The sequence below is a fragment of the Marmota flaviventris genome, chromosome 5 (genome assembly GCF_047511675.1).
Source record: "Marmota flaviventris isolate mMarFla1 chromosome 5, mMarFla1.hap1, whole genome shotgun sequence".
NCBI lineage: Eukaryota > Metazoa > Chordata > Mammalia > Rodentia > Sciuridae > Marmota > Marmota flaviventris.
Window position 1 is genome coordinate 107,453,096 of NC_092502.1, and position 16,054 is coordinate 107,469,149.

Here is a 16,054-nt window from a genome sequence, read left to right on the forward strand (position 1 = left end):
ATTAAAGGAAATGAGATTATGGCACAAATCATCATTCACGTGACTGTAGCATAGAAGGTTAGCGAGATATTGCAGAGATAATTCCACAGCCACCATGGCCCCTGACAATAATTACAATGTGACCACAGGGGATCACCTTCTAATAGGCTTTTGTTCACTCAATTCAGGGTCTGTTGTGTGCTCCAGTTTGGATAATTAAAGTTGTGTCTCGGAAGCCACATGTGGTAGCTCATAATTATGTAGTCGAGTCTAAGAGGACACTGAGGTGACTGACACCCGAGCTGGAGTGAAGAACAGGGGCCCTGGTGACACGGAAGAAAGAAACCAGTCCCCTCATCTGAGGACAGGAGGTTGCTGTTCACTCCACAGCATCAACTGCTTTATTTATTTTAAAATGAAAATGACTAATTATAGTCCTTCCTGGCCCAGTCCCTTACCCCCCACAGGGACTTTCCCTAACCCTTTCCTATTGCCTCCAACAAAAGAATAGTAGCTGACCTTGGCGAGGAAGAAAATATAAATGGCTTATTTAAACACCGTAATGGTTTAATTATTTAATCATTTGCATGTTGAGTGATTTGCATAAAAGCAGGAAAAGGCCCATGTTGGAATTTGGCCTGAATCTCCCCTCTGTGGAGAAAAGATCCTGAACTTGGCCCAATTTAAACCCTTGAATTTTAGAGAAATATGAACTTTGGGGAACTTAGATTTGTTATTACAAGGACACAATATTTTAAAGGAAAACAAACCCAAAGACTGTATCCCATCAGGCAATATTTCCCAAGTCAGCCTATGGCTGTCAAAGAAGCAAAGTAGTTAATTTTCACCATGCAGATGTTCTTGGGAAGTGTGCGTGGCTCCTGAGCAGTACAGACAGAATGTTCTGGAAGAAAGTGCCTTTCCAGCACTCTTAAGACTGGCCCCAGATGGTCTAAAGATTCAATGTGTAAGAGATGGCTTATTCTGCCATTCTGTTAAAAATTGGAAGCATTAGTACAGGACATCTCTTATCTTAAATCTTTAGAATGTTTAGAGGATTCTTGGAATCTACTTCTAAAGAGCTTTGAATTTCCTGATCCTTAGAAGTAGAATTCAGCTTTATTATTCTAACATAAGACATCTTTCCCTCCAAGTTTTGCCAGGTAGAGAACAAGCCTCCTCATTCTTTTCAACATTGTGGTCTCTTTTGAAGCCCAGAAAATTTATTCTTCACCCAATGTGGGAACAACAATTGATATTCAAAATACTGCCCTTTCCGAAGGCTTTGCCTTCATGAAAATGAAACATATTTCGTACTGAGCACCATATGGTGTTTGTGAAGAGTGGACACGCAGATGCTTCCTAATTAAAGCATTAAAGTTTGTCATGAGAAATGGCAGCCACAGATGATTTTGGCTGGGTGTGTGTGTCTGGGAGGGGGGTAGGTGGGAAGGGATCCCAGAGAGTGGATGAAGTGGTAGGCTGACTCCCAGCTTTTTCAGACACACACTCTGATTGGTCTTTAGGGAGCAGATAATGGCAAGAGGCAGTTAATTTGAAGATAATTGAGAGATCTCTTTCCTGTCTTTACACAATAAAGCAAGGTGTCGGGCCTCAGCTGGCATTTGCTCTCCGGCAGGAAGAAAAGAGCCTGGAATTGGTCGACAAAAGCTGCCACCTCTTTTTCACTTCTCACACAAAGCTGGGAAACCACTTTCCTGTTCCCTACTCCTCCCACGCCCAGTCCCAGTCTGGACCCATGTTTATTGTTTCAACACATCAGGCCATAAATAAGAGTTTGCAAAGAACTAGGGATGATCGATCGATTCCTCTGGAAAACAAGGGCCGGGCCTCTAAAAACACTGCCTTATATACCCACCGGCCCAGATGGTGGGTTTTCTGTGAGAAGGTGAACTGCTTTTCTGAACCAATTATTTTCTTTCTCAGCATCTTTAGTACTATGTGCCAAAATGGCTTCAAGTCCACAGTGCAGAAATCCCAAGGGACTTTCTCAGGTTAATGAACACTCACTCATCTACACACCTTGCGTGGATGGAGGCACTGGAGGAATTGTGTATGTGCATTACTTTTAAGCCAGGCTTCATGACTGTCTTAGGAAATTTTAGCAAAAGGGAAGAGGCAAATAGCAAAACATGGACTTTTTTTCTTTTCTTTGTTTTGTTTGTTTGTTTCTGAGGGATCCTTCCCTCTGCCCTGCCAGTCTTCCCAACTTATCTTTATTCTCTTTTGGGGCAGATTGTTCACGAATTCTAAGTGGGTGGTAAAATATCTAATTATTTTGATAACATGTATGTGAAGATTTACTGGAAATTTGGATTAAATAAGAGTGAAAAAATGTCACTTTTTCCCACAGGACTGGGAAACTTAAGGGTGACAAGCTCATGAGTATAACAATGATAAGGAACTTTAAGAAGTGAAAGAGTCCGACTCACCAAATCATTTTTCATCAGAAAAGACCCCCCCCACACACAAAAAAAATCTTGAGGGAGGTACACAGAGGCAGAGAGTGACCGGGGACAAAACCAAGGGAGGAGGCCTGTCAGGGGAAACTGGATCAGGAGATTAACACAGGATGGTTTGAGGTCATTTAAAGTAGCTAGACAACTGGGTTTGCTAATCCGATTAAAAATTTTGTTGAAGTGAAATGTATTTTTGTCATTATTGTGGTAAGTTGGGTCAAGTAATTTTTCTGCCCTCTAAGCAGTGGGACTGTGGTTGCTTTCCCCCAAGTTTCCTCTTAAGATTCCCTTCAAGTTTGTTCCTGGGAGTGCTATAAAGGTGCAAGTCAATATCACAAATAAGTAAATTTGCAAACACAGAAACTGAGATAGTGGGGTTTAATATGTGCTAAAATAAAGGTCTTGTCCTGAGGCTACATGGTGGATATATAATTTTTTTTCTGGTGCACATCCCTATTTATCTCTCAATATGTTGTATAAATACACATACATTTGTGTTATCTATATTTAAATATATTATATTTTTGTATTATGTAGATTTGTGACTGTAGATTTATGTGTATTTTATATATACTTGTGAGTGTGTGTTAGAGAAAACCAACTATGAAGGCTCTTGTAGTACATTTGGTGAGGGTCTCATCATTTCAAAGCTCCGAGTGTCGTCAGCCTCACAGGGTTGAGTGATAGATGAGATGACTGAATTGGGGACTTCTTTCTCAATTATCAGATCCAATCTAAGATCCATGATTCCGTATTTTTGGTAAGATACCAAATATTGGGAATGTTCTCATTCAACAATAATTTGAAAAATTCGCAGAAGAGAAAAATAGAAGTTGAAGAACCTTGACTTGCAAATTTCTAATTTTAAGGACCTGACACTTAAAATGCTTTCAATAATAATTTGAGACAACTTCCATTACCTATTGGGGTGACTTTTAAAATTATGTGACAACCAATAAAATGGTTCTAAGCATTTGGAAATGGGAGGGTATTGCTTTTATCTTTTTAAGGTCTTTAGAGAATATTTTAAAGTATGGGATAAGGCACCAAAACACGCAAGTCTGATCCAAATTCCAGTGTAAAAATGTACACATAAGTTATCCGAGACCCCTCAGGCCTCACACAAACATTTTTAAAAATCACGCGCATGGCTTTCCCCTCAGCGGCCCAGCTGGGACTTCTACGTTCCCCACTATTGCCCTGAATGCCACTGGAGTCGTCAACACATGTCCTACATGTGCTCATAGTGTCTTCTCCTGGAGGATACTGGTGCCTTTGAGGCATGGAAGTTCTCCCATTCATTGCTGTAGCTCTGGGGTCCTAGTGGCTGATTCCTGAAGGTCTCCCTTGGTGTTCTATGTGGTCATGCAGGGAAGGCGGGAAGAGTCCTCACTCCTCTGCCATGGTTCCCTGTTCAAGGGTGTCTGAGCAGGATTTCCTGCGCCCACATACTGCTAAGGTGTAAGGAACTCTGTATTCTTTCTCTTCAAAGGGCCTAAAGATGCACCCAGGGGACTGGGATGGGCACAAATTTGAGTGACTGGCATGGTTCTGGACTCAGGATCACTCAGGTCCTCCCATGGGGTTCTGTTACCAGGTAAGTTTATCACATCTGGCTTTTTTTGTCCCTAAGAGTTATCCCTTAAGATCCAACAAAATCCCTTGGGACTTGCCTTCTTAACTGCCTCAATGAAGAAGAACAAAGCAAACAAAACACAAAAACACACATTGTGGCTGTTTACCAGACTACTGGACAAGTTTAGTCATGTCTGAAGCTTATTTGTGAGCACTTTTGAGACACAATCCTGACTCTTAGTGTGTAGAAGTGTGTGTGTTCACACAAAAATATAAACATTGAATGTGACTGAGGGTTGTGATCTCTTTTGATCTAATTGAACTTTCAAATTTTTTTCTGTGGTTTCCACTGTGTATTACACTTATGCTGAGAAAAAGAAATAATTGATCATATACTCTCAAAGAAAATTGCAAAACCCTAAATAAATACAAGTGTACATTTTCCTCCCTTTACCCTTGGGAAAAAATGGACTATATTTTCACTTGTCTTTGAAAGGAAATTATAAAATCTATTTTCCCCTTATTATTGGAATTTACAGGAATGGATGCTAAATTTTGGAAATAGTTATTGCTTATCTACAGAAAAGTTCATTGCCTCAAATAGCAATGAACTTTTCTATAGATAAGCAATAGCTGTTTCCAAAATAAAGTAGAAAAGTATTCCCACACAATAGCAATAAAAAACATAAGATAGCTTGAAATTCTAAGGAAGAAATGTGTAATACCTATATAAAGAAAACGATAAAACTTTATTGAGGGATATAAAATATAATCAAATATCCCAAGTCACATACTAGATGTCTGAGTGGCAATACTACCTGTCATAAATATGTCAGTTACTCACAAAATGTCTTATAGTTGTTAGACAAGGATGATTAACAACCCATTGATGTGTTTTAGAAGAAAGTGAAACGAAGTATTTCAAAAGTGATCTGCAGGTATGGAACAAGAACAACTGAGCAAATATTGAAAATCAAGAACATTTCTGGCTTCTGTCAAGATGGCAGAATGCCATGGCCTATTGATTACCTCTCCCAGTATCAACCCTGGAGACAACATTGAAGTAAAAAGAAAGCATGGATTTCTAGAACTAAAAAGAATAACTGAGAAATACTATGTTGGGGACTGACGTGTGTGTGTGTGTGTGTGTGTGTGTGTGTGTGTGTGTGTGTCTGTGAAGGGCTAGGGAAGGTGGTGATGGCTGCAGGCAGGACACAAGGCAGCATATATCAGTTGTGAGAGGATGAGTTGGAGAAGCAAAGTTATGCTTTCCAGACAATCTTTACCTGCCCCAGGGCCACAGAAATTATTTGTTCAGCTTAGACCCCTGATGTCTTGGTAATATCAAGGCAAAGAAAAACCCTATTGGGAGGAACAGCTAATAAAAGGACATCAATTTTTCTCTCTTTTTTGTTTCAAATCTCTAAATTTGGTGAATTTCTAAAATTAAATAATTTGTCTTCTACCAATCCTGATTCTCTTTACAAGTTTAAAGCAAAAATTAAGTATATATAGCTTAAAATATATTGAAATAAGATTGTCTAACAGCAAAAATAGGCTGAGTTAAACTCACAAATTGTGAAAAGGGCAAAAGAACACTCAAATAAACAAGAAGGAAGGAAATACTAAATTAAAAATTCAGAAATGAATAAAAATAAGGTGTCTATAATAATCCAAAGTTATTTCTGTAAAAATATTCATAATATCATTAAATTTCTAGAGTAAATAATAAAGATAAAATTTATACATATTGTATACTCACATACATTCTAAATATTAACCCTTTGTCAGACGCATAGTTCTAGTAGCAGAGACATTTTCACAATATGAATTCTTTTAATTCATGAACATTGAATATCTTTCTGTTCATATTTCCTTCCATTTCCTATGTTGTATAGTTTTCATTTTAGAGATCTTTCACCTCCTTGGTTAAGTTTATTACTAGGTATTTTATTTAAATTCTTTTTGTATTTGTTATAGATGAGATTTTTCTTTGGATGTCTTTTTCAGATAGTTTGTTATTAGCATATAGTAATGCTACTGATTTTTGTACATTGATTTTGGATCCTGTAACTTCCTAAAATTGTTTAATAGTTCAAATAGTCTTTTGGTAAAGTCTTTTGGGTTTCCTATACATAAGATCATGTCATCTGCAAACAGGGATACTTGGATTCTTGCTTTCCAACACTGATGCCTTTTCATTTCTTTCTGCCTAATTGCTCTGGCCTTCCCTACTTTATTATATAGAAGTGTTGAAAGCAGGTATCCTTCTCTGAAAATGTCCATTTTATTGCCACACTTATAAAAATTCTATGTAGGAAATTTTATCTCAGTATTTTGAAATCCTTCTTCAATATACTCTATCTTTACCTATTGATGTTAAGAAATTAGATGTAAATATTATTTCATATTTTTCTCTCTCCTCTGTGGAAGGTTTTAAGACTTTCTTTTTCTTTCCAGTATTCTCAAATTGCACAAAAATATCCTTCAGGTGAAAGGATTTGCTTTTATCTTGCTGGGAATTTCATGACCCACGTAAAGCTATGATACTCATTTTTTTTTCATCATTTTCTTGAAAATTTTCTCTCTTAACATTTTCCTACACTTTCTGAAAGTGCAGTTGACTAAGCATTGGAGTTCCTTGTTTGCTGCTCTAATTTTCTTGTCTTTTCTATGTCCTCTAGTCATTTGCCTTTTAATTCTATTTTCTGGGAGATTCTATTGACTTCATTGTAAAATCTTTCTACTAAAGTCCACATTTTAGCTCTTGTATTTCTAGTTTCCAAGACCTTCTATTCTTGGATTTTTCCTTCATTATTTCTTGTTTGTGTTTTGTATGTCATATATCTTCCTGATATGGAAAAAGCACATCTGCTTTCAAATCGCTAATCCTGGAGGTGACATCAGCCAACTGCCCACATCCCATTGGGAAGAACTAGCCATTATGGCTCCACCTAGATGTAAGAGACTGGACAATGGAAACTACTAGGTTTTCTGGGGATGTCAGGAGCCCATTATCAGCCTCTTCTACAGATACACTTGTTAAATGATCTCTTTCCTCTGTTCATTTTTTGAAAGCAAGTCTGGAAAATTTGTTGGAAGCCCTATATGTGTGTGGGCAGGTCATGTCATTCCTTAACTGAAGGTGAAGTGACAGCAAAAAGGCTTTTTTTGTAGGGGAAATTTCAAAGAATAGTACCTGAAGTTCTTTTCTCCAGAGGAATGAAGGTGTTTCTCGGGGGAAAGCCCTCCACTCTTCTTCTATGGGTACACACCTGATTTTCGCATTTTGAAGCCAAGAGGGAAAAGGGCTGAGAATTCTCACAGTTTGTACCTAGAATTTCACCTGATCTTCCTAAATTTTTGTCTATGTTTCCTCCTCCTTCACCCCTACTGTATCTGATATCTATGAATCCAGCTTCTTTGCTTTAGTTTTCCACAGATGAAACTTCAGTTTTCTTGTTGAGGAGAAGATCTGAGACTTGGGGCTGAGAACCCAAAGTCCCATGTTAAGATTTCAATTAATCCTCCTGTTTTTGTTCTGTATCTCACTCTGCCCTTCAGCAATACAAGCTGACACCAAGTCCTTAGCTTGCAGGAGTTCTCTGAGGTAAAGTAGTCTTTCTTGGGATATCTTGCACGGAAGACTCCTCGGCTCTGAAAATGCATTATGTGCTTCCCTACTATCTTCCATAAATTTGTTTCAACCTCTTATTTGCCCTTGTCTTACTTTCTCTTTCTCCCTGTAATTGAATACATTTAAAATTCCTTTACTTTCACTTTAAATGGCTTTTAGGAGGGAGAGGATATAAACATATATGGTCAATATGCCATATTTAAAGAGAAGTGTATAAATGATTTTGAAAACAAAGCTAATTTTATAATGCTTAGTACAAAATGGATATATAAATAGTATAAAAAATATAATCTCAAGCAGGTTAAATGCACAGAAAAAATACAGGCAGGAAACTGAATTTTTGTTACTTATGTCTGTATGATGAAATAATGGTAATTTTAGTTTCTCTTTAATCCTTTTATTTCTAAGTGTCTTAGTTACTTAGCATAAATTACTTTTGTAATCAGAATAAAGCAAATATTTCTTTAAAAGAATACCTTGCAAAGTAGAGAAATAAGAAGCAATTAAGAGATTATCTCAGTGGGAAATGTTTTTCTCTAGGCATACTGTGCAGAATTGAAATTGGATACTGCAGATTCTATCACCAGTGAATAAGTAGATATGTAAAATGTTAACATTGTGTGTTCACTATATGTCAACTACTTTATTCATTATCTCTCTTCATAGTCATAGTGATCATGAAGGTAAATATTATTTTCTTCTTCATTTATGGATGAGGAAATTAAAACATAGATACAGAACACTCATCATCCTGTGTTGGTAAGTTACAGGGCTTGAGATTGGACCTACCAAGTCTAACTCTACAGAGGCTTATTTAACCATTATATTACAATCCCTCCCCATTCAGAGTTATCCCTCCGTATTTTCAGGGTGTGATGCTAGGATCCCCTGAAGATACCAAAATCTAGGGATACTGAAGTCCTGTGGTTTTTGCATTTGACATACACATATCCTCCCATATACTTCAAATCTCTTCCAGATTACTTATAATACACAAATATGCTATATAAATAGTTTTAGCATACTATTTAGGAAATAATGACAAGAAGACAAAGTCTATACATGTTCAGTACAGATGCAATGTTTTCCCCAAATACTTCCAATCCATGATGGGTACACATATGAATATTATACTGTTGTAGTCAGTTTTTTCATTGCTGTGACCAAAAGACCTGACAAGGACAATTTTAGAGGAGGAAAAGTTTATTTGTCACTCAGGGTTTCAGAGATCTCAATACTTAGGGGGCGAACTCCATTGCTGGGGACCCAAGGTGGGCAGAACATCATGACAGAAGAATGTGGTGGAAGAAAACAGCTCAGCACATGGCACCAGGAAGGGGAGGGAGAGAGAGAGAGAGAGAGAGCGCTCCCCTCAAGAAGAACAAAATATATATCCCAAAGACACACCCCCAATGACCCACCACCTGGTCACACCCTACCTGCCTGCAGTTACCACACAGTTAATCCCTATCAAGGGATTAATACACTGACTAGGTTAAGACTCTCATAACCCAATCGTCACCTCTAAGCTCTCCTGCACTGTCTCATACATGAGTTTTTGGGGGACGCTTGATATCTAAACCACAACAGATAACCATAAATATAAAGTCATGTGGACATGTCTCACACACACACACACACACACACACACACATTCTTATCTAACTCTTGCTATTCATTTGTGTTTATATCTACATGTGTACATATTCAGTCAAGAATCTGCACTGGACCTTGAGCAATTATAAAGCAAGGACAAGAATGGAGGTCAATATCAATATGGCATCTCAGTGAGAACTGTGATACTAAACAACACAGAACACAGGTGGCTATACAACTCCCTGGGTCTGAACCCTAACCTCCTTTTCTTTCTTATACACTCTTCCATACCAATAGTCTCCCACATATGAAATAAGAGAGCCTTGGGCTTATGAGTGTGATCAGAAAACAAGCAACACTCACACCTGCTTGGCCTCATGTTCTCTGATGGTTCCAGAGATAGGATGTGGCCTTAAATCTTTGTTTCTGTACAGTGGGTGGAGGGAGCTTCTTGCCATCCAGAATGCATTAAATGTTCATAGCAGCTGCCTAGAAATACTGCAGTGTTTCCCATTAAAGATGAATAAACTAGTTTAGGCTCCCAAGTATTTCCAGGAATGTAGGAGTTTTTGATCTGTTGTTCTTTCCACCCTATTATTTCAAGGCTCTAATTAAATAATGCCACACATAATAACTCCTCAAAGCCCTCTGAAGATATAATTTGAATGATTTGAAATGTTCTAATTTTCTTTTAAAAGTTCTTACAAGTCTTAAGACATTCTTATTTGCAGGCAGTAATTTTTGTTGTGTAGATGATATTTCAAATATATTCCTTCCTGATGGTCAGCTTGAGGCCACATGCTTGATTCTAATTGGCAGAGGGTTTGTCATTATGTACAGTTTTTGTCTCTATATCACTCCTTTGTTTTATGAAATAGCATATTTCTCCAAGTTAATTTTATTTGCATCTTTCTTATAAGAGTATCATTGACAGTTATGTATCTTACCGTTCCCATATAAATCCCATTTAAAGTGGACAATTCAATGCTTCTTAGTATATTCACAGAGTTATAACAACCATCACCATGATCAGTTATAGAACATTTGCATTACTCAGAAAAGAAACCCTAGAACAAATTTAACTCTCATATCTGACTTCTAAGACAATTCTCCAATAAAAGGGTGCAGTGATCCTTGAGGAAATGGCTGATCATAGGTCAGAGGAAGGAAATAATACAAGATAAGCCTAGAGCGTCTTGTAGCATTGGTAAGTGAAGAAATGCTTAAAAACAAACAAATGAAAAGGTCCTAAACTCACTGAACCTACCACATTCATTGAGACATATATAAGGGACCCAGGAGTCAACTGAAGTATAGTACCTAATGGACAATACTGGGAAAAAATTAAAGCAATAAAATAAGTAGTATTGGATTATAACTTAAGGTATCAAATAAATATCCATGAGTCTACACTGATTTAAAAAATGGCTGAATACATTAATAAATTGAAGAAAAAAGACAAATCTCTCTTGCAAAAGAATTCTAAATAATCTTTTTTTAATATATATATGGGGATTGAACCTAGGGGCACTCAACTACTGAGCCACATACCCATCTCTTTCTTTAAATTTTATTGTATTTAGAGACAGAGTCTCACTGACTTGCTTAGGATCTCACTAAATTGCTGAGGTTGGCTTTGAACTCAAAATCCTCCTGCCTCAGCCTCCTGAGTCGCTGAGATTGCAGGCATGTGCCAATGCCCCTGGCCCTAATTTATCATTTTGATAATTATTCTTTCTCTGTTGGATGAGAAAATGTCATCATACCTTCCTTTACTTTTTTTTAATACACATACACACACACTTAGTCATAGATGAACACAATAACTCTATTTATTTATTTTTATGTTGTGCTGAGGATCAAACCCAGTGCCTCACACATGCTAGGCAAGTGCTCTACCACCGATCCCCAGCCCCAGCCCCAGCCACCTTCCTTTACTTTTTAAAGCACAGTTTTCTTTAGTGTTTTGAAGTCTTTGTTAAATTCAGTGTCTGTGTCCTCTTATAGGCAGGTTCTACAGCTTAATGTGTTCCCCATGTATGGGTCATGCTTTCTTATTTTTTTCCCATGTCTCATATTTTTTTTTTGTTATTTTTGTTGAAAATTGGGTATTTGTAGGTACTACAATGTAGCAACTCTGGATACTGATCTCCTTCCTCTGTGGAGGACTGATTGATAATGTTGTTTGGTTGTTTATTTGGGTGGTCCATTTTAGTGAAGTTTATTTCCCATATAATGCAAAACTTATGATGGCATTTCAGAAGATGGAGACTCAGTCATACACAGTAACCCTCGGATGACAGTGGTTTCAATGGGGCTCTCTTTTACTGTCTTATTCCCAGATTTATCTGTTAGGGTGCTTTTTTTGGTATCTCACCCAGCTGATAATTTCCTTTAATTGCTGGTTGATTGAGCTACTCTTTTCAATAATGCCTGGTGCATAATTTGCTCCACAGTCTGAGCCTATTAAATCCAGTCCTCTTCTAAAGAGAAGTTTTCTGATTTCTTCTTAGCTACCTCTTTCCCTTGTACTCTATGGTAAACTTGTTCACCTATAGTTGAGCACACTCCTCTCCTAGAGCTACCAGCTGTTTCTTGATTGCTTGCTACCAAAATTGCCATTGGGTTTGAGAGTGTCCTTAAGCTTGAACTTCCTCTTTAGATGAAGTTAGCCCCTTTGGGAAGAGATTTGAAGTTCCTATCTGTCTTCTTATCTGTCTCATTCCTTAGGTAAAAATCTCTGAACTGGGATGAGGGTCATACTCTACTCCCACCTTATGAGCAGAGTGCTGGGCAGAGGTCTTCTCAGCTTGTCTTTCCCAGCATAGAGCCACAACTCTATGAGCAAGCTAAGGCACAGAAATTGGGGCTCCAGTATTCTTGGGCTGCCATACTGGCATGGAATCTCTGACTTAGGAGTGAGGATTCTGGAGAAGCAAGAGAGCAGCCATGTGGCTATACTTGCCATGAATTTAGTCTCTGAAATTTGGAACTGAAGGGGATAAGAAATGCTGGGGCCACCCCCTCTTGGTGAGATGCTGTATCCCTCACCTGGGAACTGAGGGGAGAGGGAGACTGTTCTTCTTGGCCACAGACATCCCACATGGAGCTTTGGTCTCCCTGAACTGTGGAGAGTGGGGCAGGCAGAAGATGGGCTATGGCTCATATGCCACAGACTCTGGCTGTTCTTTCCAAGATTTAGTAGAATTTCTTGAATAAATGTTTCTTTTTTATTTTTAAATTTGTTTTAATTAGTTATACTTGACAGTAGAATGCATTTATGCACTTTGATATATCATGGGATATAATTTCTCATTTTTCTGAGTGTACATTTTTAGAATCATATTGGTCATGTAGTTACATATATACATACAGTAATAATGTCTGTTTCATTCTACTATCTTTCCTATCCCCACATCCCCTCCCCTCCCTTCCTATCACTTCCCTCTACCTAATTTAAGGTAATGCTGTTCTTCCTTAGTGCCTCCACTCCCAGCCTTATTGTGAATTAGCATCCTCATATTAGAGAAAACATTCAGCCTTTAATTTTCTTGTATGCCTTATGGGGATCTCCAGATACTTTAAATGGTTGCTTTTAAAAAAACATTTTCTCTAGTTGTTTTTTCTGGGGAGTGGTTGCATGGAGCATCTCATTCTACCATCTGAAACTAGAACGCTTTTTATTATTTTGTCCTGAGTCTAAATCATAGCTTGGTCTCATGAACTCTCTGGTGTTTAAGAATCTGTCTTCCCACTTGATATGAATCCATATTTTCTATTTGACAGTGTATCAGGAAAGTGAAATGGGGCCAACTCTCCAACAGAGAAAAGTGGAAGACGTGAGTCCTGGCTGTGCTGAGTCTACCCAGATTGATCTGATTTATCTGCACAATATTCCCAAAGTGCTATGCTTAGTTACTGGAACCTCCAAGACAGGAGGAGCAGGAAGACTGGGAATTCAGTGATATAAATCCATTGGACTGAGGCCACATATCAAAGAGTTCTCCATAGAACATGGGATAATATTATATAACACAGGACTAATTTTTTTTTTGGATGGGTTATTTATAAGTTTACTAGAAGAAAGAAATTTAAAAATGTGAAGGTAGATAAAAATTTATATAAACAGGGCTTCCCAGTATGCAGACACATTAAAGATTCATGACAGGTGGAACTATTGCAATGTTTTGCTTTTAAAAAACAAATAAACAGACCAATTTAGACTCCTACAAATTTCCAGGAATGTAGGAAATCTCTGCTACTGTTTTCTTTCCATTTTGTTGTACTCTAGTTAAAGAGTCCCACATCCATAATGCATTATTCTCTAAGGGCCTAGAAAATTTGGATGATATGACATCGAACATTTTAAAAATGATCTCTGCACAAACATATACACACCTACGGAGTACATCAAAATTGTAATTTCACAATATTTTTTGCTAGGCAAGGCAAAATTAGCTATTTTCTTTCATAAAAAAATAAGCCAGCTTCAAAGTGATCCAGAGACAGCAACAATTGTAAAGATGGCATGAAAATGATTTGAGTTTGAAAAAAGTTGTAAACATCAGGTAATAATTTTACACAATCCCAAATCTGTCTAGACCAAAAATAATCAAATTGGCTGTTTGACTATTAATATGGCAGGAAGACACACTCAGCATTCCCTTCTGGAATTCCCTTCTCCCCAGTCATGCTGGGCAGCTTACACAAACAGGGTCCTCCAACTAACAAAAGGGGAAAATAATGGTTCCATCTTTTCCACCCACACAGCTTCTCTTTTGTAGCTTCAGGTGTGTCTACTCTTTTCCTTTTCATTCTTTTTAAAGCATATCAGGATTAGCTTGAATGAGCAGACAGCCTCAGTTAACTTAAAAGTGGAGCACCTCCAGGACGCTCCTGAATTATCACAGTCAGCAGGACACAGGTTAATTAGGAGCCACCATCAGCAATTCACACGGACCCAAAGCTTCCAGTCAATTGCTGATAATATCATCCTTTTCGAGTTTAAGAGCAGCCTTCCAGGGAAGATTCTGGATGTTTTCATGGGCTGGTTGTCACCTGGCCCATTTATGTCTATAAACTCAAAGTATTGTTTTATTGTTTTTGTTTTCAAAGTGTTGGTCCCCAAATAGTTTTCAAATTCATAAATTTGTCAGGTCAGGCAGCAATAGCCAAAATGTTCCAGCTCGACGAATCTCAGGGGCGCCTGACACATGGTTTCCCCATGACACTGATGGTGAGTATTTGTGTTTCACACCGTCTGTGGGTCTCTTCTTCCCTGTCAACCTGGCCTCACCTCCTCTTCCTGCTCACTCTTCTCCTGAGAAGAGGATAAAGTTTCAGGGAAATAGACACACTTAGCACAACCCACACCCTCAATTTAAATGGGAAAAAAAAAAAAAGATTCTGCTGAAAACCAAGCTTAAGCAAACATATCAGGAACCTTCTTTCCCACTATCCTTCAATTTAATGTCAGCTGTCCTCATTCATCTCTGTCCTACTTAATTAACCAGTTTTACCAGTGACTTCTAGGTGACAGCATTAACCAGCATGGGTTTTGCATTCTCTCGCCTCATGCTGCCCATGTTGGAAGACCTAAATAATTGGGCACAATAAGGATACACACAGAGAATTCAAAGAAGTGATGGATCCGGATATTTCTTGAAGGACTGACCACAATTATAATGAGATGTATGTGTGGTAATAATACACCTAGTATAGGATACATGCTAGGAGCCGCCTCAGATTCTTCTGGCCTTATCTGTCTCTTGGATCCTCAGCTTGTTGAGTAGCAGAAGAGGGAAAGATTCCAGGCAGAACCTTGGGGTTCTCTCCTATGTTGTCTTCAGCTCTTCCCCTACTTCTGGATTCCCTAAAAATGTCACTATAGGTCACAGTATCTGCTTCCTCTCAAGAAGTCTGCTACCAAAAGAGGCTAGGGGACTCAACCCTGAAGATTAACTTCCACAGGGTTCTTTTTGATGAATGGGAAAGAGGAAACAAGAGAACGAAGTCAGCAGAGAACTTTCTTTTTATTTTTTTCCCCTGATGTGTTGTTCTGAAGTTAGGTTTTTCGTACAGCTTACTCTGAGACATCCTGCACCTGTCAAGCAAGTAGCTGTGCCACTTTGTGCCTTCTTGTGACTAGTAGCTTAGGCTATCGAGCAGTTCTTGCAGTTGCTTCCCATCCCCATCCTTCCTCCACTTCCCTTTCCCTCCTCACTCTTGCTTTCTTGTGATTTAATTTCCCAGTAGAGCATGATAAGCACTTAAACCTTGCCCAGACTGACTTGTTCTTTCTATTTTTTTCCCCATTTTTTAGGAACCCCTAAGATGCATCCTAAATTTTCTGTGACAGTTCCAAGTATTCTTTCTCTATCTCCACAAATGTTTCGTTTTTGCCAAAGTATGTGATTCCTTCTTTCATTTTATTTTTTCCCTTCAGAAAAATCTCCTCCATGGGATGTATAGAATTAAAGAAGATGCTAGCAGCTCTTTAATTCAGTTTTTAAATTTCTGTCTTCAATTTGCTGGTCCAATTAATTTGGATCCCCTGCTCTTTTGTTTTCTCTCTTTTCTTGCTGGCAAATCTTGACTTACCCTTCAAAGTCCAGCTAAACATGGTGTTCTGGGTGAGGCCTTTCTTGCCCCTTCTGCTCATGCCTGCCTTGCCAGTCTATGCTGTCTCAGGCCAGATGCCACAGAGCTTGTGTCTGCACTTCTAGGAGTCCGGACTGTTAACTGGATACCACCTGACCTTAATTTTTTTCCCTTCTGCATCAAGTCT